At 44.9% G+C, this 26,452-nt stretch overlaps 1 protein-coding gene across 2 annotated transcripts in view; it reads left to right on the plus strand.

The window, feature by feature from the left end:
* The first annotated feature begins 234 nt into the window (after positions 1-234).
* SUSD6 (sushi domain containing 6) overlaps positions 235-26,452 on the plus strand; it is an 89,362-nt gene continuing 63,144 nt past the window's right edge. For both annotated transcript variants that reach the window (XM_069488327.1, XM_069488336.1), the window contains exon 1: positions 235-452. The gene's annotated coding sequence lies outside the window, so the exon portion shown is untranslated. The remainder of the gene's footprint in view (positions 453-26,452) is intronic.

The raw sequence follows: 26,452 nt of genomic DNA on the forward strand, positions 1-26,452 counted from the left end.
TTTAAGGCCGCCCCCGACTGCGCTCTCGCCTCCCGCGGGCGAACTGCCCGGCCAGCGGCGCGTGCGTACGGAGCTTCCCGGAGGGGCGGTCGCGGCGGCGCGACGCCGGCGCTTGTTGCGTGCGCGCCTGGCTCCGCCCCTTCCCCGCCCCTTCCCCTCCGCGGGGCCTCCCCCGCCCGCGCCGTACAGCTGGGCCAGTGACGCGGGCGCCGCCGCCGCCGCCGCCGCCGCCGCAGCAGCGTTCCATTCTCCGAAGCCGGCGACCGCCTCGCCGCCTCCCTCTGTCCCTCCCGCTTCCTCCTCCTGCAGCGCCGGCAGCGCGAGCCAGACAAGGGCACAAGGGGCCTCGCCTAGACCCGAAAGGGCTGCGGGCGCGCGCAGGCGGCGGAGCGGATCCGGCGGCGTGGAAGCTGCGAGCGCCCCCCTCCCGGAGGTCTCCGCCTGCTCCCCGGGTGAGTTGTCACGGCGGCCGGGGGACAATCGGGCCGGCATTGTGTCAGTTGCGCGTCCGGCGGCTGTCAGGGGCGCGGGGCGAATGTGCACCACCGGGGAGGGACGCTGGCCGGAACCTGGGCCGGCTCCGGCTGCTCCTCGCGCTTCTCTGCGCCGGCCCGCTGTCACCCGGCCTCGAGCGGCGCAGCCGGGAGCCCCGCGCTGGCGTGGCCCTGCCCCGCAGAACTGCTGGGCGGCGGTGTGGGCTGTGCCCCGGCCGGGGAGGACCGGACGGCTGGTTTGTGTCCGGGAACTTGGTGACCCGCAGTCCGGGGCGCGCTGTCCTACGTCACTGCCAAGGCTGCGGGGAGAGCCAGACACTTTGCGGGGTCGGTGCAGAGGAGGTAGGCAGAGGCCCTCTTTTTTCTGGTTATTCTCTCCAGCCGAGTAAAGCTGCAGGTCTTGCGCTGGGGCAGGGCTGGCTTAGCAGCGGTGGATTTCCTGAGGAAATCTTGGAGCCCTCGTGTGTGCGTGCTTGTGTGTGCACGGGAGCTTTCTGGAGCCCCCTCGCCTGCTCTGCTCTTTAATCTCAACAACTTTTCTTGTTAACTGGGCTGAAACTCACCGAAATCGCTTCTTTTTAAAAAAGTGTAATAGACTTTCTTTTTTACGTCTTGTTTTTAGAGCCTCCAAATATTAGTGTGGGTTTGACTCTTCCTGCAGCTGAAGTGGAATAAGTTACCTGTAGCGAGTTTGGGGCGGGAGTCGGGGGGGGGGCGGCGGGGGAGGGGAAGATGGTTATGAAGACAGCAAGACCCAGGAGAAAAAAGGCGTCAAAATTAAATCTTTGTCTGGTTGGGGGGAAGTTCGGGTCTGGACAAAGAGGCCTAATGCTGTTGATCCCACAGAATTTTTACTCGGTGGCAGGCGACATGCTGGGCTTTGTTACTCTTGCTAACAGGGGTTGTGTGTACTCTGTACGGAGGTGCAGTAAGATTACCCAGTTCAGTTAGACCGTAGGTATTTACTCCCTTTCCAGATCTACACAGGATTGTGTCTTTCCACCCTTCACAGTGGCTAATTCATTTCTTGCTGTTTTCATTCCTCTGGTGTAAAAAATGCGTATGAATGATGCATGCACACACCTTTTCTGTTTTGGGAATTCCACACCCAAATTGTCACCATCTAGTGGAGGCTAGTAGAGACATGTGCATGGCACTGAATTCTGAGTTTTCTGAGCTTTGCCTTTTTAGCTAAATGCCTATTCAACCAGAAATGAAAATGTTCAGAGTTTGCGGGCTATGTATGCACCTCAGTAAAGCAGGTATTTAATAAAGCAACAACAATAGCAATAATATGGAAGAGTTCTTGAGGACTTATTGTGTGCCAAGCTTTGTGCTAAGAGCTTTCTTCTTCTTCTTTTTTTTTTTTTTTTTGTTTGGGAGAGAGGATCTCACTCTGTCACCCCTGGTAGAGTACAGTGGCATCATCCTAGCTCACTTCAACCTCAAACTCCTGGGTTCAAGTGATCCTCCTCTCTCAGCCTCTGGAGTAGCTGGGACTACAGGTGTGCACCACCATGCCCAGCTAATTTTTTCGATTGTAGAGATGGGGTCTCGCTCTTGCTCAGGCTTGTCTCAAACTCCTGACCTCAAGCAATCCTCCCGCCTTGGCCTCCCAAAGTGCTAAGTTACAGGCGTGAGCCACTGGGCCTGGCTGCTTTCTTGATTTCATTTAATAACAGCCTTTTGAGGTAGACATTGTTACTGTCTTCATTTTTCTAGTTGAGACCAAAGCCAGACAAGTTGAATAACTTGCCCATGTCACAAAAGTAGTTCATGGTGGAGCCCATATTCTGAACTACTAGATTATATTGCTAGTTTCTAGTTTGTTTACCTTTCGGTAAAATTGAAACTGGAGTCTTCCTTTTTTTTTTTTTTTGAAACCAGAGTCTCATTATGTCACCCAGGCTAGAGTGCTGTGGCATCAGCCCAGCTTACAGCAACCTCAAACTCCTGGGCTGAAGCCATCCTCCTGCCTCAGCCTCCTGAGTAGCTGGAACTGCAGGCAAGTGCCACCACTCTTGGGTAATTTTTTCTACTTTAGGAGAGATGGGGTCTTGCTCTTGCTCAGGCTGGTCTCAGACTCCTGACCTCAAGCAATCCTCCTGCCTCTGCCTCCCAGAGTATTAGGATTACAGGTGTGGGCCTGGCTGAAAGTGGAGTCTTTCTAGAACCTTCTCAAAGCACTACTTCTTCAGGCTGTTTCTTAGACCATGAGCATTCCTAACTCTTTCTCCCAGGTTCACACTTATGGTATGTTTGTATAACATTTGTTTATTTCATTCAGTATTCACAAGTATTTAAGTGATTTGAATGTATACCAGGCACTGTGCTAGATATTGGGGACACTGCAATGAATAGGACAGAATCCAGCCATGCTTTCATGGAGCTCACAGTCTTTAAGACAGTTTATTTTGTTATTTTTTTTTAGCTTCCATTTTTTAGCTTTCCAGTTTATTAGCTTCCATTAATGGTCATTTGCTGCTTAAGGACCTTTTGCCCCATAAATTAAACAGAGAGCAGTATTATTTTGAGGCCAGATAGATAGGACTTCCTGTCTACAGTAATTTTTTTGGATACTTCGGTAGAAATGGCAGATGAAACAAATCTTCACCTACAACGAGACAAAGACAGGTCCCAGGGTGCTCAGTGGGAGTGAACTCACTGTCAAATGGCAGAGTTTAACTTCTTGGCTGAGGCCTGCCTTCTCAAAGCCTAGACTTTGGTTAGATAGAAGAGAGAGAAAGGTGGAATGAGGTGTTACAGATGCAGGCTGGCAGATGAAGAGACCTTAGCACTTTGGTTTCCTGGCCATTCTCTGGGGTGTGGTGATTGAACTTGTGCTCTTATGTAATGATGCACCTTCTGGTAGGGGAGTTCCTCCTTTGCTGTTGCTGGGGTAGCAATTCTTACAGCAACGCTCCCCCTACACACACATACACACACACCTCCACACCCACACCCACACGCACATGCACACGCACATGCACGAATGCACGCACACATGCACACACCCCCCAAAGGCAATAATTTACCTGGATTCTTAAAAGTAAGAACTTTCAAGATTGTTGCTACTGAGCATTGTTTCACTCCCTCTATGGTTGTCCATCTCCCATAAAAACTTGCCGTTTGCTTCACATCTTGTGCTCTTTTTCGATATCCCTTAGCTCTTCAGACAACCAGGTTACTACTGTTATCCTCCCTCCTAACAGCATCTTTAAAAAAAATAGTGAGGTGCATAATCTTCCTGATTTCAGTACCAAACAAATGAACTGGAGAGAATGATGCAGAACCACTTGCCGCAAAGAGGGAAAGCCAGAGAGCACATGTGCTTGTCTTTCCCTTCAAGTTCCCCATTGACCAAGGGACAATTCACAAGTGGTGGTGACAGGGCCCACCTGGAGGCCTGACTGTCAGCAGATCCGCTGGACCCAGGTTGTGTAATTGCCGTACAGGAAGCATTTTATTGAGCGCCTGAATTGACATGCGATCTCCTAGGAGAAGTTGACAAGCAGGATTCAGTTTCCCTCTTTTATCTGCCTGGATTCTGGGGAAGTCTTGTTTAGGGGGCATTCCATCAAGCAGTAGGAGAAAGATGAGAAGTAGCAGATAGAGGAAGGAGCGAGCCCTGTGTCTTGTCTTTTTTCTTTTTTTAACTTTGAGAGCAAACATTGCTTTTATTTATTTTTTTTTATTTTTTTCGGTTTTTTCTAGGAATTACCACCCAACATTGCTTTGTTTTAGACTTGAGTGTTGAGGATTAGGACATTTAGGTTAAGAGTGGTAAGCACTGGGGCAAATGCATATGTGATGATAGAGACCCTTTGCCCTGGTCTTCAAGATGGTTTCAATCTAGGGGTCACCCACCTATTCCACTGTAGTGAAATTTCATTTAGTGGAATGATTTTTAAAAATTAATGTTCTTAGGTTATGTTGCCACATTGCAGGGACCTTGGAAACTAGAGCAGTGAGAAATACTCCCTGTAAAGGGGGAAGGCAATTTCCACGTTGATGAGAGTGAAGGCTGCAGCTGAGGGTGGGGCTGGAGGCTTTGTGAGGGGTGTTTGAAGCTGTGGATCTCAGACCTTAGCAGCAGTCAGGTGAGCCTGGGGTGACTGCCCTTGAGCATCAAGATTGTTCACCCTGACCCTGGCTCAGATTCAAGGCAACAGCTGTTCTTCCCTTGGATGTTCCCCAGATAAAAACTTGCCTTTTGCTTTAGATCTTGTGCTCTTTTTCCATATCCTTAGTTTTTCAGACAACTAGGTTACTACTGGTATCATAGTTAACACTCATGGTAAGTTCTTGAGTGTCTGTGTAAAAATCTTTCATCTGAAAAAGTAGAAGTGCTGGGGCAAGAGGCACCTCTACAAGGCTTAGGTTTCAAGCGGCAGAGCCTGTGAGATAACCTGTGTTCTTTCTGCTGCTTGTGCTCACGTTGTCTGTGATGGTGTCCTCTTTCTTTCTCTTTTAGTTTTTTGGCCTAGAAACCAGCAGGGTTCCTCCATTTGTTCTCTCATCCTCTGGTTCTTACCTGAGTGTGGAAGTCTCCACTCTGCTGGTAGACCTCGCAGTGGTGCTGAGCTGGGTCACTTCGGCCGTGAAAGGCCAGCTGTGCTGTCGGGGCTGGGGGACAGTTGTGTCTCTGTGAAGGTACTGGGTACAGCGTCAGCAGGAAGTGCAGCAACTGCAGTGAGAACTAAAATGGGTTTCACCGACTCTGGTGTTGCCTGTGATGTATTCTCCCTCACTGGCTCTTCCATCTCAAAAAAGGAAAATAGCCACCCTTGAAACATCTGAAGGCCGCATGCCAAGAATTCATGCAGTACTCCTGAAACAGGATATTACTGAAGCATTTTTCTCAAGCAGAAACAGATGTAGTTCCCTGTTACTGTTGCCAGTGTTAGTAGAGCCTTAAAATTACCTGATAGCAGTGTGCCCTTAAATGTACTCTCCCCTCCCACACACATACACAAGTGTTTTATTTTATTTTTTGGCAGATCCTTGTTGCTTGATTTGGGGGGGAAGTTAGTCTGGGATTCCTGATGACAGTAATAGGTTCTCAGTGGGCTAGCAGACGGCAGAGGTGGTGACTGACAATTTTTTATTACTGAGAAGAGGATCTTGTATGATGAAAAATTAAATTATTCAGGATTCTTTTCTCCTGTATTTGGAGATTGGAAACAAAACCTCAGAGAAGAGACAAGAATAGGGAATCTTTCCCAGCCTCTCCTTTCTTACCGCCCTTTCTTGAGGAGAGGGAATGTCTAATCTTTCCACATCCGATCTATTGCCAGCAGTGACTTGCCTTCACCCACAGAAATTTAAGATTAGTGTGTGGAATTGCCCTTTATGTAGGCTGTCCTTGCAGAAATTTTCTTTAGCTAGACTAGGCTTCGACTTCTGACAAAGCCAGTAAAATGAAACTGGCTTCTGGGAATGGGATAGGAGCCTGTTTATCCAATTTTTCCTTCTTTGGTTCTCAATTGATCTCAAACTGAGTGGGCAGAAGTTTGAAAAAGGTAACTTGAAAAAGAGAACAAGGTGGTTTTACTTATTTTCATTTTAAATTTTAGTAGTCTATGCAAACTATTTTCAAGAAGACTGAGTTTTTTTATTGTCCATACACTGGGACAAGATTACAGAAAGCTTGGAAAATAGAGGGGAAAAAAAATCATCATGATTCTACCACTCTAACACAACCTTACTTTCTGTATATTCTGTTTTGTTTTTATATTTAATTGATAATCCTATATATTCAATTTTATTTATTTTTACATAGTATTATATCATGAACACTTTCCTATGATGACACATGCCCTTTATGATTATTTTTAATGGCTCTATAATATTCCATCTAATAGATGAGTTGTGATTTAAATATCTTACCTTATATATCTAGATTATTTCTATATTCTTCTATATTCAGGGAGTTTTTTTGGGGGGATGGCATTTTATTTTGTCATATTATAAGTATATTTTAAAGAAACAGGTTTGTTGAGATCTAATTTACATATCATAAAATTCACCCACTTAAAGTATAGTTCAATGATTTTTAGTGTTTTTACCGAGTTGTACAAACAGCACTGTAATCTAATTTTAGAACATTTTCATCACCCCACAAAGAAACACAAACATGTGGTATAGGGAATATGCTCTTTGTCCAACAAGCTAGACAAAACCCACACCCAGCTAATTTTTTCTATTTTTAGTAGAGACGGGGTCTCGCTCCTACTCAGGCTGGTCTTGAACTCCTGACCTCAAGTGATCCTCCTGCCTTAGCCTCCCAGAGTGTTAGGATTATAGGTGTGAGCCACTGAGCCCAGCCATATTTTTACTTTGAAGGTAACATTCTACTTGGTTATGCAGTTTGTTTGAGGAAGAGCAGTGTTATAGCAAAATCTCTTGGTCCTACTGTGTGGTATTGCAGATATTGCCCTAAATCAAGAAAAGATGCTAACAACAACAAAAAAGAATCCTGTGTTTAAGTTTAAACTCTGCAGTAGCATTGCTTCCAAATCTTTGGTGCAGAACTTTAAACATTGGTGAGAGGTGGGTTTTTTTTTTTTTTTTTTTTTGAGATAGAGTCTTGCTCTGTTACCCGGGCTAGAGTGAGTGCCATGGCGTCAGCCTAGCTCACAGCAACCTCAAACTCCTGGGCTTCAGCGATCCTCCTGCCTGAGCCTCCCGAGTAGCTGGGACTACAGGCATGCGCCACCATGCCCAGCTTTTCTATTTATATTTTAGTTGGCCAGATAATTTCTTTCTATTTTTAGTAGAGACGGGGCGGGGGGGGGGGGTGTCTCGCTCTTGCTCAGGCTGGTCTCTTGCTCAGGCTGGTCTTGAACTCCTGACCTTGAGCGATCCACCCGCTTCGGCCTCCCAGAGTGCTAGGATTACAGGTGGTGAGAGTTGACAGTTGCAATAGTGCCTAAATTCAGTGCACGTGTACTGCTGCTTTAAAAAAATAAAGAGGATTTTCAACGTGAAAGAATCAGTTTGAAATTGCATCGTTGTGTTTTATAGAGAGAGCTTTACCATGAGCCCTACAGAGCCTTCCTTATCAAATATAAATTATAGTTCTCAGAAGGTTTTCCTTTTCTTGTTAAAAAATTCCATCCCAGGGCTGGGCGTGGTGGCTCACGCCTGTAATCCTAGCACTCTGGGAGGCTAGGCGGATGGATAGTTCGAGGTCAGGAGTTCGAGACCAGCCTGAGCAAGAGCGAGACCCTGTCTCTACTAAAAATAGAAAGAAATTATCTGGCCAACTAAAATATATATAGGAAAAAATTAGCCGGGCGTGGTGGAGCATGCCTGTAGTCCCAGCTACCCGGGAGGCTAAGGCAGTAGGATCGCTTAAGCCCAGGAGTTTAAGGTTGTTGTGAGCTAGGCTGACGCCACGGCACTCACTCTAGCCCGGGCAGAGTGAGACTCTGTCTCAAAAAAAAAAAAAAATTCCATCACAGGATTCTGTGCACCTGCTCAGGGGCTTCTGCTAGGCTGGGAAGTGGAATGCATTCTGGATAGAGAGCCAGCCAGCAAGGTAGGGAGGAGGGAGAGGGGCTGTGAGTATGTAGGTCTGAGAAAGAGTGCTCTTTAGAGCAGCTCCCACTGGGCTTTTACAGGTGGACCTAGGGATACACTTGAGGTTAAAAATACAGATCATGCCAAACACAAAAAGAGCAGATGGTGCTGCCCGGAGTGTCATTTCCTCTACAGGATCTGTCCCTGGGTGATTTTACATTATGCCAACCAAATTAATGAAATAATGCAACAGAATGTCTCGTTTTGCACTTGCCCTAATGCAAACTGCAGGTTGAGTATTCCTAATCTGAAAATCCGAATTGCAAAATGCTCCAGAATCTGAAACTTTTTGAGAACCCACATGATGCTGCAAGTAGAAAATTCCACATTTGACCTCATGTGATGGGTTACGGTTATTTCATGTACAAAACCATTATAAATATTTTATAAAATTACCTTCAGGCTATGTGTTTAGATTTGGTGTCATCCCCAAAATACCTTGTTAGGTATATGTAAATATTCCAAAATCCTAAAAATTACAAAATCTGAAACACTTCTTGTCCCAAGCATTTTGGATAAGGGATACTCAACTTGTACTAGTATTCGTGATCAATAGCTGTTCTTGCTTTCCCTGCTCCTAGATACCTATTAAAAGGTCTTGAAAGTGGGTAGGTGCCAGCCACCTAATTGCTTAACAGTGTCAAGATGGTTCTACCCCAGAGAAACATGTGATATAGGGCATATACCCCTTGTCCAACAAGATAGACAAAAACCAGCAACTTGAATTATCTTCTCTGGGTTCCTGTATCTGGAGCCAAGCCCCAGGATCAGTCTTTCCAGAAAGTTCCTTCCTCTGTGTGTGTGTGTTTGTGTGTGTGAATGCAGCCATAACTTCCTTGCCACAATTCACTGCCAATTTTGGGATTTGGGGTAGGCCCTTTGTGTTAATGTACATTCTATTCCCAAGTCCTAGAGTTTCAAAAGGCTGAGTGAGGTGAGACAAGCTCTTATCTGCAGATTCAAATTCTTGATTGTAGCTATCTATATGCTACCAAAACTCCTTGCTCAATGAGCCAAGTATGTGAAGAGAGACTATGTAGGCTCATGAAATGTTAGGGTTGGGAGAGGTGGGACTTTATTCTACCTTCTCATTTTATAGGAAGGAGAAATGGGAAATGGATGCTCAGAGCTGACTTTACTCAGTGGTGAAGGAGCCAGCAGAGAAGCCAGGGCTCCCGATTCCTAGTGCTTTTTCTACCTCCGTGTGATCACCTCCTTGTTTCTTCGCTTCCTCTGGGCCTGTCCCAGGAATGGGAATTGGGAGTCCATCAGGGTGTGTGGTTCATTTTGTTTGGAGCAAACACAAGTCCCTTTTGTGATTGTGATTTTGAGTCTAATAGTGAAATTACAAAGGGGAATGAGTCTTCAAGTCCAGTTCTTTTAAAATGGATATAGTTGTGCTTAGGCTGGGCCTGCTTAACTGTTTTATTTCTATGCTGTGTGCTTTTGCCATTCAAAAGCACCACTTGACCCCAGGCCAGTGGGATGTGTTCTCTGTCATATTTCCCCTTGGGCCTCCCTTGCCCAGGTGGAACAGTGGCAGGTGCTGTTGGCATCCTAGATAGAGTAGAATTGTCTAAAGATTGGGAACGTGCTGTCTGGGAGAGCTGATCCTGCCCTGTCCGCACCCCATCTCCCAGCCCATGAGCAGACCAAAACCTTCACAGTTGTGGTTCTGACTTCCTCAGACTTATTTTATGTGGAATCAGCCGCCCACCCAAATGCAGGGTGAACACACATCTCTAACTGTGTGTGTCTAACCAGCCAGGAAGGAAACAGGTCATATATGCTGGCTTTCCCCATCCCTGAACGCCAGTGAGCAGAGTTTTGTTTTCACTGGGTGCTGCTGTTTCAGTTGGCATGTTCAAGGCATTGCTAGAGAATTACCGAATGGTGTGTTGGCTGGTCCACACCTTTATCAATCCTTGATTTCCCATCCGCCTCCAGGTAGAAACTCTGAGTTGGGAAGGCCATCTGCCTCCTTGTTTCAGTCTTGTGGGGATTTTGCGTGTCACACAGCAGGACAGCAAGAAAAACAGGCTCTGCATTTCATAAGAGTTCATTGATCCATCTTTTTTCCCCCTTTACATGCACCCTCAAGTCGTAATAATTTGTGAGCTGATAATCTGGTTGGGCTATGATGTCAGGCTGGTGGGAGGCTGGGAGATGGTTGCTGCAGAAACCAAAAGGAAGTAAATCTAGTGGTTTGGCAAGTAACCAGTGAAATGCCTGTTCTAGGTGCTAGGTGTACAGTGTTAAACAAAGAACAAAATAGACACAGTATTGCCCACACGCAGTTTGTGATTTTGGGGGAATACACATGAGTTATTTAATTTGAGAGCAGTATTGGAGGAATCTGTTGTGTACAGTAGATGTATATAGCTTGACTGCTTTGGCTTCATCAGTGACTTCTGTGCTTCAAACCAATAGTCATCCTGGAAGGGAGAACTTGAAAAGAATCCTTTGAGAGTTCCCTCTGGCTTCCCTAGCAAGAAAGTAAATTGTCTCTCTCTGCAGTGAACTAGGTCTGGGAGTTTGGTGTGAAGATTCCTGTTTTCTGTCTTTACTTAACCAATTAGTTTTTAATCTGGGAATGTTTTCAGACCCTGAAATATCATTTTTTTAATTAAGAGAGAAAAGAAGGTATAGGTTCAACTGTGAGAAACTGGGAGAAGGGGAATGGACAGGATCAGTGGGTTGAATTCCTTCAGGAATCTTTTTTTCCTCTCCTATCTCTCCCCTAAGCCTCAATTTTAGATAGAAATGTTGATTTGCAAGCTTTCTCTTCCTGATATATCTGTGGCTTTGTAACTTGCTGTGCTGACATTGGAAGTTCCCTGAGGTCAGTGACTGTCTCATCACTTCTTTGTACCCGCTCCTGGATTAATGGGTTGATTAATAAGTGATTGACTAGGTGTAGAGGATTAAAACAACAAGTGTAGGAGGGCAAGGCAGCTTTGAGGCCGGGAGCCTTGATGACAAGGAATGAAAGTGGTATTGTTGATGACATTCTCAAAATGGAGACATTTGGAGGGAGGTCTGGTTTGAGTGAAAAACAAATATAAACAAGGTGATAAAAAGCTGTTAGCATTCACCAAATTCACCCTGACTGATGGCAGGTCAAGAAGACAGCTCAGAAACCATGGCAGTGGGAGGTGAAGGAGAGAAGGGCTATTGGTGGTGTCCAAAATGTCCTAGCAAGGCCAACCAAAAACAAACTACAGGACCCCTTATGATGGGTGAAGACCTTTATTTCTAGAATTCTGTTTTCTTTTAAAAGCCTCAGGAGGCATCATTCACTCCCTAAAACCAACTTACACATTTGTCTCTGCAGTTCGGAGAAATATATTTAGTATCTAATGTGAATTGGGTTGCAGGCAAAGAAATAGTTAATATAGAATGACTTGTTTCTCTTTGTTCTCCAGAATTGAGCTCTTTTGGGGCAGTTCTATTGCTTCTAGAATTATATAATTGTGTGGGTCATCTCATTTGAAGGTCTGTGCATGCTTTTCTAAAAGCATTTCTTTGAAAGAAAGGCTGTTCTGTACAAATGCTGACATGCTTTTCTTCAGATATGTGTGAGCAACAGTAGAATGAACGGATTTCAGAGCCTTTGGTGTTAGAATAACTTTCTGTGAATAGTGAAGATGTTAGTAGGGTAATGTTAAGGCAACAAGGTGGGGTATTTTTCAAATAACGCATCTGAATTTATTCATTAATTGAACAAGTATTGGATGTTCTTTCCCATATAGTAATTATCTCCCCGCAGGAATTCTTTGCAGCACATAGTTTAACAATTATGCATTTTTTGTTTTGCTCTCCAGTGTTTTGGTTGGTCTTTTCTCCTCACAGATTTTAATTCCCTTGAGGATGTTTTAAGTTTCCTCTGTGTTTACTATGCAGGCTGGATATCCATATTAACAGCAATAAAGATTTTCTCACTCTACAAAGTGCTTTTATATACAACTTCTCATATAATATTGTAAGGAAGACTTTAGGTCCATTTTACACATGAGAGAGAGAAAGCCTTTGGCAAGCCGTGTGTGTTTTGCATTGACTGTGCTTGTATAGTAGGGGTGCTGAGTCAGCTGGGGCTCAAATGAGTTCATGCTGAGAAATGGGAAACCTTCTGGGATTGCAGACTTGATAAATTTTAGCTTAACAGCAATATAATAGCAATAGCCCCTTTTCTGTTCCCCCACCCCCATTTCAGGACAGGAACCTTCAAGGTGTTTTATGAACCTTCAGTATGTTTTTATGTACTGATGGGACTAAAAGGTGAATGAGTTACATACAGTTATGCGCCACATAATGACATTTCAGTCAATGATGAACTGCATATATGACGGTGGTCCCATAAGATTTTAATGGAACCAAAAAATTCCTGTCGCCTAGTGATGACGTCATGGCCATGGTAACTGCATAGCACAATACATAACTTACGTGTTTGTGGTGATGCTGGTGTAAACAAACCTGCGCTACCAGTCATATAAAAGTCTAGCATATACAATTATGTATAGTACATAGTACTTAATAATATAATAAAGGACCATGTTACTGGTTTATGTATTTACTATATTTTTTATTGTTAGAGTGTACTCCTACTTATAAAAAAAAGTTAACTGTAAAATGGCCTCAGGCAGGTCCTTCAGAAGGTGTTCCAGAAGAAGACATTGTTACCATAGGAGATGACAGCTCCATGTGTGGTTTTGCCCCTGAAGACCTACCAGTGGGACAAGATATGGAGGTGGAAGACAGGGATATTGATCATCCTGACCCTATTTAGGCCTAGGCTAATACGTGTGCTTGTGTCTTAGTGCTTAACAAAAACATTTAAAAAGTAAAGGAAATAAAAATAAAATAAAAATAGAAAAAAGCTTATAGATTAAGGATATAAAGAAAAAATATTTTTATAGCTGTACAATGTAGGTTTTAAGCTAAGTGTTATTACAAAAGAGTCACAAAATTTAAAAAATCAAAACATTTATAATGTAAAAATGTTACAGTAACTAATTTATTATTGAAGAAAAATTTTTAAATAAATTTAGTGTAGCCTAAGTGTACAGTGTTTATAAAGTCTTCAGTAGTGTACATTAATGTCCTAGGCCTTCACATTCACTCACCACTTGCTCACTAACTCACCCAGAAGCAACTTCCTATACTGCAGGCTCTATTCACAGTGGGTGCCCTATGCAGGTGTACCATTTTTTATCTTTAATACTGTATTTTTATTGTACTTTTTGTATGTTTAGGTATACAAGTACTTACCATTGTGTTACAGGTGTCTACAGTATTCAGTACAGTAACATACAGTATCATGTTGTACAGGTTTGTAGCCTAGGTTATGCCATATAGCCAAGGTGTGCAGTAGGCTGTGCCATCTAGGTTTGTCTAAGTACACTCTGTGATGTTCACATGACATTGCCTAATGACACATTTCTCAGAAAGTATCCCCGTCGTTAAGTGAAGCATGACTTAATTTGAAAGGGCAGCCCTTGTCTCAAAACCAAGGAAAAAAAGCATTCCCATGCAGTACAAGGGGTTTTGATTTTTATTTTTTGGAGGAGAGGGAAGGCCAAAACCATGGTATCTAGAAATCCATGAAGTTGACAGGTTATTAGAGGGTCCAAGTGAGAGTAAGCCGGAGCAGAAATTCTGAATTGCTTGGGTGCTAAGGACTCTGTGAGGGGGATTTTGAGCAACTCTGCAAGCTCACCTTGTATCAGGCATTGCTGGAATTTTTGTTCTAACTGTCCTGCAGGAGTGTTCTGACTCTAGGCAGCAGTGGCAGATCCAGGGTCCCCCTAATATGCCCCCCACACTGCTGCCAAAGGGGACTGCCTTCACCTCAGAACTTTTGAGGGCTCCCAAAGGAGCTTCCTTTTGCTGCTGACATGCGGAGCCCAGCATGTTCTGTAGGTGAGGCTCCTCTTCCCCATAGTCCTGCCCATGTTTTCGGCTGAAGATGAGCCTGTGTGGGCAGTGAGGAGGTAGAGATGAAGGTCTTGCCTTCTCCACAATAGCTTAGATTTCGAGGAATTCGGTTCTGATGCTCTTGGGGCAGGGGTGTGCTTGGACAGCCCTGTCTGTTTTTCTCCCATTTGGTTGAGAGAGTGGAGGAGTAAGACTGGCTTTGGGCCAGGCAGTTTCCCCTTTTCTGTGATGAATGAAAATAGACTTTTTTTTTTTTTTTTTTTTTTAGACAATTGTTTTAAGAAGTGGGTTTTTAATGGGAGGCAGTGTAAGGTCTAGGGCTTTGGAATCAGTGACTCTTCTGTCTCAGCTCTGCCACTTATCAGCTATATGACCTTGAGCAAATTTAATCTGTTTGATCCTCAGTTTTATAATTTGTAAAGTGGAAATGATGTTGACACTACCTGTCTCTAGAAGGGATAGCTACCAAAATATTAATGATTACCTGGTATGGGGAATTCTGGGTGATGAAAGGTAAAGGGAACTATAACTTCTTAATCATGCTTTTTGTGTTATTTGAATTTTTCACTGTTGGCATCTATAATTTGAATAATGTATTAAAGTTACATTTAAAAATACCCCCTTATAGAATTGTTGTGAAAATCAAATGAGATATTTAAAACAGTAGGTACAAAGCCAGGAGATGACACGCACCTGTAATCCCAGTTACTTGGGAGGCCGAGGCAGGAGGATCAAGACCAGCCTGGACAACATAGCAAGACCCTGTCTCCAAAACAAACAATAGGTATAGTGGCTGACAACTAAAAGATATTTAAATGGCAGTTTGTGGAAGAAGTATGAAATAATAGCTGACCCTTGTTTTTGTAGTGTTAGATTTTCCACTAGCTGGGTTCTGTGGCTTATGCCTGTAATCCCAGTTACTTGGGAGGCCGAGGCAGAAGGATCGCTTGAGCCTAGGAGTTCTAGACCAGCCTGGGCAACATAGAAAGACTCTATCTTTTAATTAAAAAAAAAAGAAGAAGAAGAAAGCCTTCATGGTTGTGTTAGGGTGTTTGGATTCAGGGTGCTTTCTTTCTTTCTTTCTTTCTTTCTTTCTTTATTTATTTTTTTGGTTGAGACAGAGTCTCACTTTGTTGCCCAGGCTAGAGTGAGTGCCGTGGCGTCAGCCCAGCTCACAGCAACCTCAGACTCCTCGGCTTAAGCGATCCTACTGCCTCAGCCTCCCGAGTAGCTGGGACTACAGGCATGCGCCACTATGCCCGGCTAATTTTTTCTATATAGATTTTTAGTTGTCCATATAATGTCGTTCTATTTTTAGTAGAGACGGGGTCTCGCTCAGGCTGGTCTCGAACTCCTGACCTCGAGCAATCCACCCGCCTCGGCCTCCCAGAGTGCTAGGATTACAGGCGTGAGCCACCGCGCCCGGCCGGTATTTATTTATTTTTTGAGGCAGAGTCTCGCTCTGTTGCCCGGACTAGAGTACTGTGGCGTCAGCCTAGCTCACAGAAACTTCAAACTCTTGAGTAGCTGGGACTACAGGGACCCACCACCACTCCTGGCTAATTCTTTCTAATTTTAGTAGAGACAGAGTCTCACTCAGGCTGGTCTGGAACTCCTGAGCTTAATGATCCTCCCACCTCGGCCTCCCAGAGTGCTAGGATTACAGGCATGAGCCACTGCAGTACGTTATTTTTTTAAAAAAGGATTTTCATCTGACTGTGTGGCTCTGGGTACGTCTCTTAACTTTGTTATGCTGCAGATCCTTCAACTGAAGATGGGGGTTAACAGTAGTATCTACTCCATGTGGGGGGTTTTGAGGATTAAATGAGATGAGACATGTCAAGTGGCTAACCTGGTATCTGGCACTTAGTAAGTGCTCAGTAATATTAGTTATTATCAGCTGTTATCCTCACAACTATGCTTGAAGAGAGATGGGACTGGCACCCACTTTAATGTGACGGAGAGCGAGGCACAGAGTAGGTAGGAGATGACTTGTCTTAGGGGCAGGTGTTAGGTTAGCAGCAGAAATGGGACTGACGCCGGCATGGTCTCCTTCATGGTTCACTGCTTGCCCTGTCAGAGTGGGTGGCAGCAAACCGCGGAGGAGGCCTCACGGGTACGTGAACAGGAAGCATTGGCTGGGCTGCAGATGTGAAACCAGCAGAGCACCGCCTGTCTGGACAGAGGGTTGGTTTGTTTGGTGGGGTGGAGTGAATGGGAGAAGCCAGCTTAGGACCACATCCTTTCCCCACTCTCCAGGGTAGATGGACCACATGCAGAGTGACCAAGGGGAGGGGCTTGTTTCCTCTCCCAACTCTTTCACATCCTTCTGGTCTTGGTAAGTGGCACACTCCCTACCACTCCTACGCTTGTTGTGAGCTTAGTTTACCAAACTCTGTCAGGTCCGGAAAATTCAGGTCTGGCCTTCTCTGTGACCCTGTCTCTGCTAGTGGAGTCCACACCCACAGCCACATCGCCCGAGTCTGCTTATTGCCTTCCGCTTTCATCCTGGAAGGCCTGCACCAGGACGGGCTCAGTTTCTCTAGGGCAGCTGTCCCTAGCCTTTTTGGCACCAGGGACCGTTTTCATGGAAGACAAGTTTTCCATGGATGGGGGGGTGGTTTGGGGATGATTCAAGTGCATTACGTTTATTGTGTACTTTATTTCTATTATCATTACACTGTAATATAATATATAATGAAATAATTATACAACTCACCATAGGTTTGGTGGCCCCCTTGCTCTAGGGGAAAACCTCTCTCTCCACACCACTTTGGTGTTGCCCATAAGGTTCTACCTGCTCCCAAAACTATCTGCCTGTTTGTGGGACTGAATGGTTGAGTTGAAGCCAGTCTTGGTGGGAAATAGGTTTTGAGCTTTGCTGTGGGTTTCTGTTCTGTATATTCACAATTTGAGAGGAAAAAACTCTGAGTGATTTCTGCCAAGTACTGTTTCCAGAGAGCAAGAGATTCTCCACCCCAATCTCAGTCCTGGGGCCAGAGTTGATTAAGCCCCCAGCTTTCCACCTTGGCTTTTTACAATATACTTCTCACCATTGCCCTTTCTGTTCTCTCCTTATCAGACATTCCCACATTTGCCCTGTTCCCTTCCGGCTTCACAGGGGTCATGAAATACTTACCAGCTGGTGAAAAATACAGACAATGCAATGTGAAATGTTTTACCAATCTGAGTTTGCATAGTGGACTGGAAGAAGGAGTGTGCATATTTGTATAGACTCTTGCAACATTTTATAGGTTTTGTGTAGTTTACATGTCTTCCAAATATATATACCCTTTTCCAAGTTTGCATTTAGTGGTGGCTGGCAAATTCTGTAGTTCATTTTTCTTTGGAATATCTCCTTGCTGTGAGTATTGGGTTCACACTTTACAATCCCCCATCAAGATCTGAAAATTATGAGGCAGCCTACCTTTGAGGCACCTACTTTTTCTTAGTACCAACTGAGTCACTGCACCTCTTAGGAGGAGTCTGCTTTGATTCCTGTTGGCTTGGCAACAAGAAGATCCTAGGAGGCTACAGACCTCGGGGTCATTAACTAATTGCAAAATAAGAATCTTCAGTGGAGGAACCCCCCTCCCACTTCCTTGGTGAAAGCCCCTCTAAAACACAAGTTATTCAGGACCTTTATCATGTTTCTCTAGTATTTATCTGGATTTTGAAGATAGTCTTGCTTAAATTAATTCTGGTTTTAAGAGTGATGAATGAAAGTTTTAGAGGAAGTACTTAGAAGCAAGCTCTGGGTTCATTTCAGGCCTAATCACGAATTTGCAGGAGCAGCTTCAGGACACCAGGGAGAGAGCCATGGCACTCTGCCTTGGAGCTGTCATCTAGCATGCCACCTTTTGGGGACCATACAGTAGGTAGTCCCTGGCCTGTGTAACGTTGTGCCTGGGCCTTATTGGAAATGAACCAGATGGTATTTCTAGTGAATCTGGCAGATGTTCTTGCTGTCAGAGTTAATTAAAAATTTTTTATGTGTAAATGTGGATTTATGAGATTCTTCCTTTTGGGTTTTAGTCTCATGTGAAGCTGCTCCTACCTTAGAGAGCCTTTATTTGTTCCTTGCTTCTGCCTGACGTGACTCTTAACTCCATGTCGTCCCCCGCCCTCCGATTACTTTTTCTCATCAAATGGGTCATTTGTGGTGGGGAGGTACGAAAGTGACCAGTCCTCTCTAGTGTAATTTGAAGGTTGCCATGTGCCTGCTACAGAGATATCATTGGTGATCAAAGTGTTCATCATTTGAGTCATTCTTTTGGGTTAAGACATTTGTATTTAGCAGGTACGATGTCTAGAAAGAGTGACTATATCAGAGTAGCCCAGAAAATAAGAAAAATATTTTGGGGAGTGGAACAAGGCAGGAAGTATTGAGTGCCAGGCACTGTGCTAGGTGCTTTACCTAGGTGGGCTTATCTTGACTGTATAGATCAGGAAATCAAGCTCTCAAATGTTAAGTACTGTAATTTACTGTGTTGGAGCTGGAGCCAAAGTTGGAGTGATCCCGAAGCCTGTGATCTTTTCATGGCAGGTAAAGTGCATGTGGACTAGAAGGTTGGGCCAGGGGTTGAGGTGGTGAGGGAGCAGAGGACAAGTGCCTGGAGAGTGGAGGGTAGGGCCAGGTGCGAGCTGCAGTGAGGGACACAAGGGAGTGGATGGTCCTGGGGAGGAGTGTGGAAACGAGAGGACGGTGAGCAAAAAACCAAGCCGCAGTGGAAAAAGAGAGATTGGGGTGTCTCTTGGAGGGGGCATAATGTTGGATGCTGGTGACTCTTCCCTGAGGGGCCAGAGGGGCCTGGAAGACCAGATTGCCTTTGTATTTAGGTAGGTGGCAGTTGGGCCCCCACAGGAAGCCTTTTAATCCCCGGTATTTATAGACTGGCCTGTACTCTACTGAAAGGCAACTCCTATTTCAGTTAGCAAAGGCCGCATTATCTGTCTTTGAAACACCGGCTTTATGGATCCCCATTTGGCCTAGCGGGCGGGGCCGGGCAATGCCCCGTTACATTATCCTGATTCCCTGCTGCCACAGAGGTTTTTCAGGGACAGCTCTGCCATTTCCCTCTGAGTGACCTCTGGCTGACCCCTCTGCTGCAGATGCTCCTTTTCCTCTTGGGGATGAGTTGGAGCCGGGACTGGGAAAGGCAGCCCTCTTGTCTCCGTTCCAGTTGGCCAGGGGTGCCCAGCAGTGATGATTCTGGTTCGTTCCCCAGCTTCTCACCATGAGGCTGTTGCTCCATTTGCAGCATGACCAACCCTATAGTTAGTCAAATTTAACGAGGATTTAGTGAGCACCTGCTAGTGTGTGTTTGTTGGGGGTGGTATATGAAGATGATGGTGGCAGGTCTCCCACCTACTGAGGGAGACTGATGAGTAAACAGCTCCTGTGGTCACACCAGTTCCTTTTCCCTATAGCAGGAAGTGTCCATCACCTTTGAGTCTTGACTAACATAAATGGTGGTTGTGGGGATTGAATGTAGTAATAATGAATTGAGACTGTTTCAAGAAGTATAAAGCGCAAAACTTTATTCATATTACAAGGTAGGCTGATAATAAAAGCTAATAGGTATTAAATGTTTTCTGTGTTCCAGGTACTGTTCTAAGTGCTTTATATGTGTTAGCTTATTTAATCTTCACAGCAGCTTTGAAGGAGGTTGCTTATATTGTACCCATTTTACAGTTAAAAGAGGATTAAAAAAACTTGCCTAGGATGGCACCGCTGGTCAGTGGCTGAACTCTTGGCCACACACTGTGTGGCTTCTGTAAAGATCTTGTGGAAGTCAGGGAGCAGAGGTGGTCTCACCCCAAGGGCAGGCAGCAGCCAGGACTTGCCCTCAGAGACCAGAAGGGAGCAGAGAAGGGTCAGACTGGTGCCCAAGAAAGCACCAGAATTTCTGCACAACTTAATTAAATTACTGAAACCGTTTCCGAGCTAAGAGCCATCTTTCTTGGTTAGTAATACAATTGAAATAGATAATTTAAGCCAAGGAGGAAAGACAAAATTGGTGAGCTCACATATGCGGATGGATGCTTATTGACTCTGACTAAAACAGAGAGGCAAAACCTTAAAGTGACATCTTTATTCAATGTACAAACAAGTGCAAAGACCCAAGTAACATGCTTCGTGTTTGGACTCTTAAAGTGCACACATTTAAAAATAATAACTTCCTCTCTCAGCCCTTTTCCATTAAAATTTTTAAAAAATTTTTATTAAGAATATATGAATTTGAGCATTAATATTAAGTACATCCATCTTTGGCAGTTATTTTCCAGAGAAACCAAGCTCATTTCTGGAGGCAGTTATGGCCTGGTTGTTTCAGACGTAGAAGACTGGGGACAGGGATGCATGCAGATCATGGAGAAGGCAATCTCAGGTGCATGTCTGTAAAGGGAGCTCTTCGAGTTAATGTCTCTGAATTCCTGTTTCGCTGCACTCCATGCTGTCAACAGCTTTCTTAACATGAGGCACCTGTGGCCTTTGACTGAAAGTGATCGTCTGTCTCATTAGCAGTTCGGAGGAATTAACCATCATCTACTGACCTGTGTTCCCAAATCTTGCAGTGGCTTCAGAAGTCTCCTAGAATGCCCCAAGGCAGTGTCTCTCAGAGTATGCGCCAGAATCACAGGACCCATCCTAGACCTTCAAAATCAGCCCCCTCTTATCACATGTTAAACTAGGTTTCCTCTGTTCACATTCTGAAGTAGAGCAGGGAAATAAGGTCCCACCTCACCTCAAGAGGGTGTACAGCTGCAAGCAGCAGTGGGAACAATCTTCAGAGCTTTTCTTTTTCTTTTTATAATGATGACTCCTGGTCCATAATACATACAGGATAATTTTCACATTTAAAATGAATTACATTATATAACATGGAATACATGTGAACCTCTACCAAGGTTGCATGCTTTAGGATCAGACTGCTTAGTTTGAAATCTTGTCCTCATCACTTTCTATCTGTGTGACCTTGGGCAGGTTATTTAACCTCTCTGTGCCTTGGTTTCCTTGCCTAAACATGGAGATAATAATAGTACCTACGTTTTAAGATTGTTGTGAGGATCAAATCAGATATTAGATATAAAATGCTTACTTAGATCTTTGTGCTGTGAATAAGCACACAAATGCCAGTTAATAATACTGATACTATTATTGTTATCCCAAGATTTCATGTTACTGGGGTGGGGTTAGGACCATTCTGTGGGGCACAGTGTGACTGTTCTAGGGTAGCCAGAATCTGTCATAGGTGGGCTGGGTGTGGTGTCTCACGCCTGTAATCCTAGCACTCTGGGAGGTAGAGGCAGGAGGATCCCTTGAAGTCAGGAGTTCAAGAATAGCCTGAGCAAGAGTGAGACCCTGTCTCTACTAAAAATAGAAAAAATTAGCCAGTCAACTAAAAACAGAAAAAAAATTAGCGGGGTGTGGTGGGACACTTAGTAGTCCCAGCTACTCGGGAGGCTGAGGCAGGAGGATCGCTGAGCTCAGGAGTTTGAGGTTTTTGTGAGCTAGGCTGATGCTACCACACTGTAGCCGGGGCAACAGAGCGAGACTCTGTCTCAAAAAAAAAAAAAAAAAAAAATCTGTCACAGGTGGAAGGAAAATCCTTGTCTAGAAAATGGCAGAGAATCTACCAAGTTTTTTTAACCAACAACAATTTGTTCTTCATTTGGTCTGGGCACTTTTTTTCCTTATGCTTGTTTAATGGATAGGAGAGAGGGCTAAATTGCATTTTTTCTTTGTAAAGATGTATCACTCAAATTTGTTTCCCCCAGTAACTTACTCGTTTTAAAAAAGCTTTAAGAGAGTACAAGTTATACTTGTTTCTAGAAGAAAGATTAGGAAATAACAGGTTAATTGCAACCCTTACAGAGAGCACCACTGTTTGCCCTGCTCTTTTGCTACTTCTGTCTCTAGCGGTCAGGGATACCTGTGGCTGGCAGGGTGTTGGACTTCAGAGGGAGGGGCTGCATTTCCGGAGGCCAGGCTGGTTCTCCTGGGACTCTCAGGGTTGAGATTTCTCTGTCTCCTTCCTCCTCCCTCACTAAATGCAGCTGGGGAGGCTCTGCCTAGAAGAGGAAAACTCATTGTGTAAGGAGAACACTTCTCTCATGGCTTTTAAAACGTAATGCTTCCTTCCCCTTTTCTCTTCTTCCCAGAATAAGAGCTGCCAGTAAAACTTTAGTGCAGGACTATTGAGCTGTGTTTAACATGTTGTGATGGGCTAAAGACATTGTCAGCTCCTCCTTTCCTTATTTTCTCATCGATCCCTCTTGCCCCACCCCTTGCAAAGGGGAATTACAGGAAATCACAACTGGCATAAAAAAAAAAAAAAAGCCTCAGGCAGATGGGAAGGATGGAATGTGTAAGCCCCATTCCCAGAAACAAGCAGGATGGCTGAACTGACTGACCTTAGCATTTGGTGTGCACTGAGCCAAAGCATCGCCTGAAGATAATGGCACCATCTGGGAATCAAAACCTGAGTCTTCTTGCTGTCCTCCAAGACTCCCCCTCCTCTCCTGACTCCTCCAGTCTAGTCCTAGTGACCAGCCCCTGCCAGTTCTTTCTCCTGCAGGTAGGTTCCTGCCTCCACCACCCGGGGCAAGACCTTGTCATCCTGCCTGGCCTTCCAGCCTGCCTTAGTCTCTTTTGCCAGGTTCATCTCCCTTGAACACGGTTCTTATCTCCAGTGAGACTATGTAAGAGAGCAAAGCTTTGTGTGCATGGGAGGCAAGACTGCCACCCCTTCCCACGGTGGGGTGCTCCTTGAGGGCCAAGGATTCTCCTCACATATAGGAGGCCATCAGTGAGTGCTTGTTGAATTGGATTAGGTCAGGTTTCCTGCTCAAGAACATTTGTTGACTCCCCACTACCTGCTGATCAAGGCTGAATTTCTCTACCTGTTTTTCATCGCTGTGCTAACTGGCCTTAAGGGCAGTTTGAATACTGACCTTACAAAGGTCATACATTCATTAAGTATGCATACTTAATGCTTTGTGGAATAACCAGAGTCTGCCCTGTGGCAGATACTAGGGACACCAGTGAGAACTGTCCCTTGCCCTGAAGGATTTCAGAATGGAATTTATTTTCTGTTCTTCTCTGATCCTTGCCGCCCCCCCCGCCCCCCGCTTGCTTACTTCAGCATTCCTGCCCCAGAAGGAATGTTCCCTCTTTCCCTTTTAAATATTCTCTTTCTGTCTCCATACTTATTCAGCCCGCAAGGCTTTCAGGGCAGATCTCCCTTCTTTTCTTTTTAAGGCCGCCTTTGATTATCTTGGTTCAGATCCATTTCTCTCTTTTTTTCTATTTTTTTTTCATTATTTTGTCCATAACTCACAAATAGCTGCTGCTTATTCTTCTTTCTTTTCTAATTACTCATACTTCACTATTTAGCATTTTATTGCACCCATGGAGAGTACCAAAATCCATATGCCTGCCTCATTGTGTGCCTTGATTTTTTGCTGTCTGGGTGTGCAGCCTCCCCACCTCCATTGAAAGCATCTGATGGATTGGAGACCGTGCCTCCGTGCATTTTGTTAAGCTGCCTATAGACTGTCCAGGGAAGGATGATACACAGGGTGGATGAAGGTGGACCATTGGAGGTAATAGGTGATCTGACCGTGCTTTGGGAGTATGGTTCCCAACAGGATTCTGGGTCACCTTGTACAGAACAGGGTCTGGAGGCTAGAGACCATCCTTTAGGACTCTGGGAACCAAGACCTGAGAGGAAAGGGAAAGAGCAGGAAGGGTCAGACTTGTCCCTCAAGAGTTCATTCCATCTTGAGAGTCTCTTGAAACCCAGGGTCATGTGGAAAATGTGCTCATCCTAGAAGCTGACAGGGTTCTTGGGGAATGGTGGTGAGGCCAGATGCTGCTGTTTGATCCAGGTTCTCTGGTGAATCACCCCAGAAGGAGGGTGTGAAAGGTGCCTGGCCACAGGGAGTGGACACTTAGGGGCAACAGTGAGCAGACTTGTGAGACTGAGGATTTATTTGTATAGATGCCTCTGGGAAGTTTGGGGATTTGAATGTATTCTGCAAATACATTTTCTTTTTGTGCCTTGTCACTGATGTGGCTTATAGGCTTACCTTACATTTTTTTCTTTGAATAATAGAATCTTGCATGAAATTAAAAGCAGTGTCCTCCACTTCTGGCTTTGGTAGAGCTTTTTTTTTTTTTTTTTTTTTTTTTTAATTTTCTACCCACTCCCCTTTGGTAGAGCTTTAAGCATCATGTTAACTTTCCTCCCATCTCCCTTTCATTTCTCAGATCCACCTAGGATTGTAAAACAGGTTGGTAACATTTGTGGCCTGGGACCAATTTCAGCCAGCTCAATTCCCTGTTACCCAGTTTAAATGTAAGGGGCACATCTAAATTTACTGGAATTCTAGGTAGGAAGTGTAGGTTGGAAAGGGAAAAAGCATGTAATTGTCGCTTACATGAAAATAAAACCAGCTTGAATTTTCTTCTCACAAACTTTCTTTAAAACACCTTTTAAGACCTTTTATTTTTGGCATATGGATTTTGGGGTGGCAGCCCTTCTACTGTTATGATGGAGGGATTTAATAAGCCAGTGGGTAATTTCCCAGAACCCTGAACCTTTGAAAAATGCTGTTGCTTTTGGAAAGTAATAAATGTAGAAGCCAGGCCACCTGTCTCAGATTTATACCCTCTTCCCATTCTATTCTCAACTAGTAAATAACATGGCCTCAGTTTGCCTAAAAAGATAGTGGCTTAAATTTGTTTAGATGTGTGTGGCAGTTTGGTAATAAAGTATAGTCCTTTGATGCTTGATGGTGATGATGGTGATGATGGTGGAGGACACTCAGTAGCAGGTGCACTGATTGCGTTGTGAGCCAGTTCTTTCTAAGGCTCCCAGGAAGAAAATTGCTAACTCACTTTATATGTGAAGGCCTTAGTGTCACGTAGAAGAGGAAGCAGCATGTGGAGAAATCATCTGCCCAAAGGTCACACTTTAGAGAGGAACTTCTGATGAGGTTGTGTGTTTTCTGTTTGGAAGAGGGTGTGTTGCTTCTTTTGAGAAGGCCTTTTACAATAGTACAATGGTTCCTCTGGAACTCAAGGCTGGATTCTTTTTCCACCCTCTTCTATATTTACAGCTGCTTTTTCCCCTAGGGGAGCATTCATCTGTTTTAAAAAGCAGAAAGAGAAAACAAGAAGTTCTCTCAAACAGTGAGGTTTGGAAATCAGAACTACATTTATTTGCCTTTCAGGAGGGCAAGTTCTAAAGGGTTGTTGTTTGGGTGGAAGAGAAGGAAGTCTGTCGTCCCCTCTGTCCTCTCCATAAATGCATAGCACACACATACAAACCCTTACCTCCACCCGGAGGTTTCTTGTGGCAGATGTGAAAGAGTTGGGACACAGGGTTCCCATTATAACCCCTTTGTTGTACTAGACCAAACATGGCTGTTCAGTCCCTGAGTAAGTCAGTTTTTCTGGCAGGCCACTTTCCTGCCCTGAATATCCATGTCTAGGGCCCTGGACTGGCATTGGCCCTCAAGGCCAGGGCCAGCCTTTGGCTATTGCACTTGAGCATACAGTCAGAGGCAGAATCTGAGGACATTTTGGACAGGAACGATTTCTGATCATTAGAATGTTTTTATCACACCCATACTTAAGGGTCTTGGAGCTGGGGGTCACCAGGCTTTAACTATGGTGCCCCGTAGCCTCTTTCTGCACAGTTTTTACCAGCAAGCTGGGTGTTGACATGCATCTTTGTTTTGTTATAAGAAGAGGAGGAATTCTGCCTTGGCAGTTAAATAACTGTGCCCTCTATTTAGATTCTATAGAGGGTTACGCTCAAAGCTAATGAGTGCTTTCTTCCACTCTGCACACACTCTGATGCGGAGTGGGCGGCAGGCTGAAGGCTGGAGGACCGTGATAGAGCAAGTGCTGTTGGAGGCAGAGATGGAGGTGACAGTGAGGGCAGCTGGGCCCTGGTGCTCCAGTGGTTTGTCCCCCTGGCTGGCGGCCCACCTCCTAAGGCTAAGCCAAGAGGAGGCCTTGAGCTTTCCTGAAATGACTGCGTCTCACTGCTCAGTTAGTGTGACCAGCCGGAGGAGGGGGTGGGCTTCCTGGGGAAGAGGGTGGGAGAGTCTTAATTAAGCCTGCCTGGTGTGGCAGTACCTCATACTCGCCTCCTGTTTCTGTATTGGCTGATAATTTCCTTCAGCTCTCAGAACAACCCTTCATTTTTGCCAACACACACACACACACACACACACACACACACACGCACACAGCGTATCTCCAGTACTGCTGGATGTGCCCTCTGCCGCCTGGGCCACTCTTGCTTTCTGTTGAGCTGCTCTGCCACGTTGGAGTTCCTGGGACTAATGATGCTGGACTTCCTAATCTGGCAGAGGCCTGGACGAGAGCCATGGCTTGGGTGCTCTGAACAGACTAGCCCAGTGGA

Source organism: Eulemur rufifrons, chromosome 2, assembly GCF_041146395.1.
Source record: "Eulemur rufifrons isolate Redbay chromosome 2, OSU_ERuf_1, whole genome shotgun sequence".
Classification (NCBI taxonomy): Eukaryota; Metazoa; Chordata; class Mammalia; order Primates; family Lemuridae; genus Eulemur; species Eulemur rufifrons.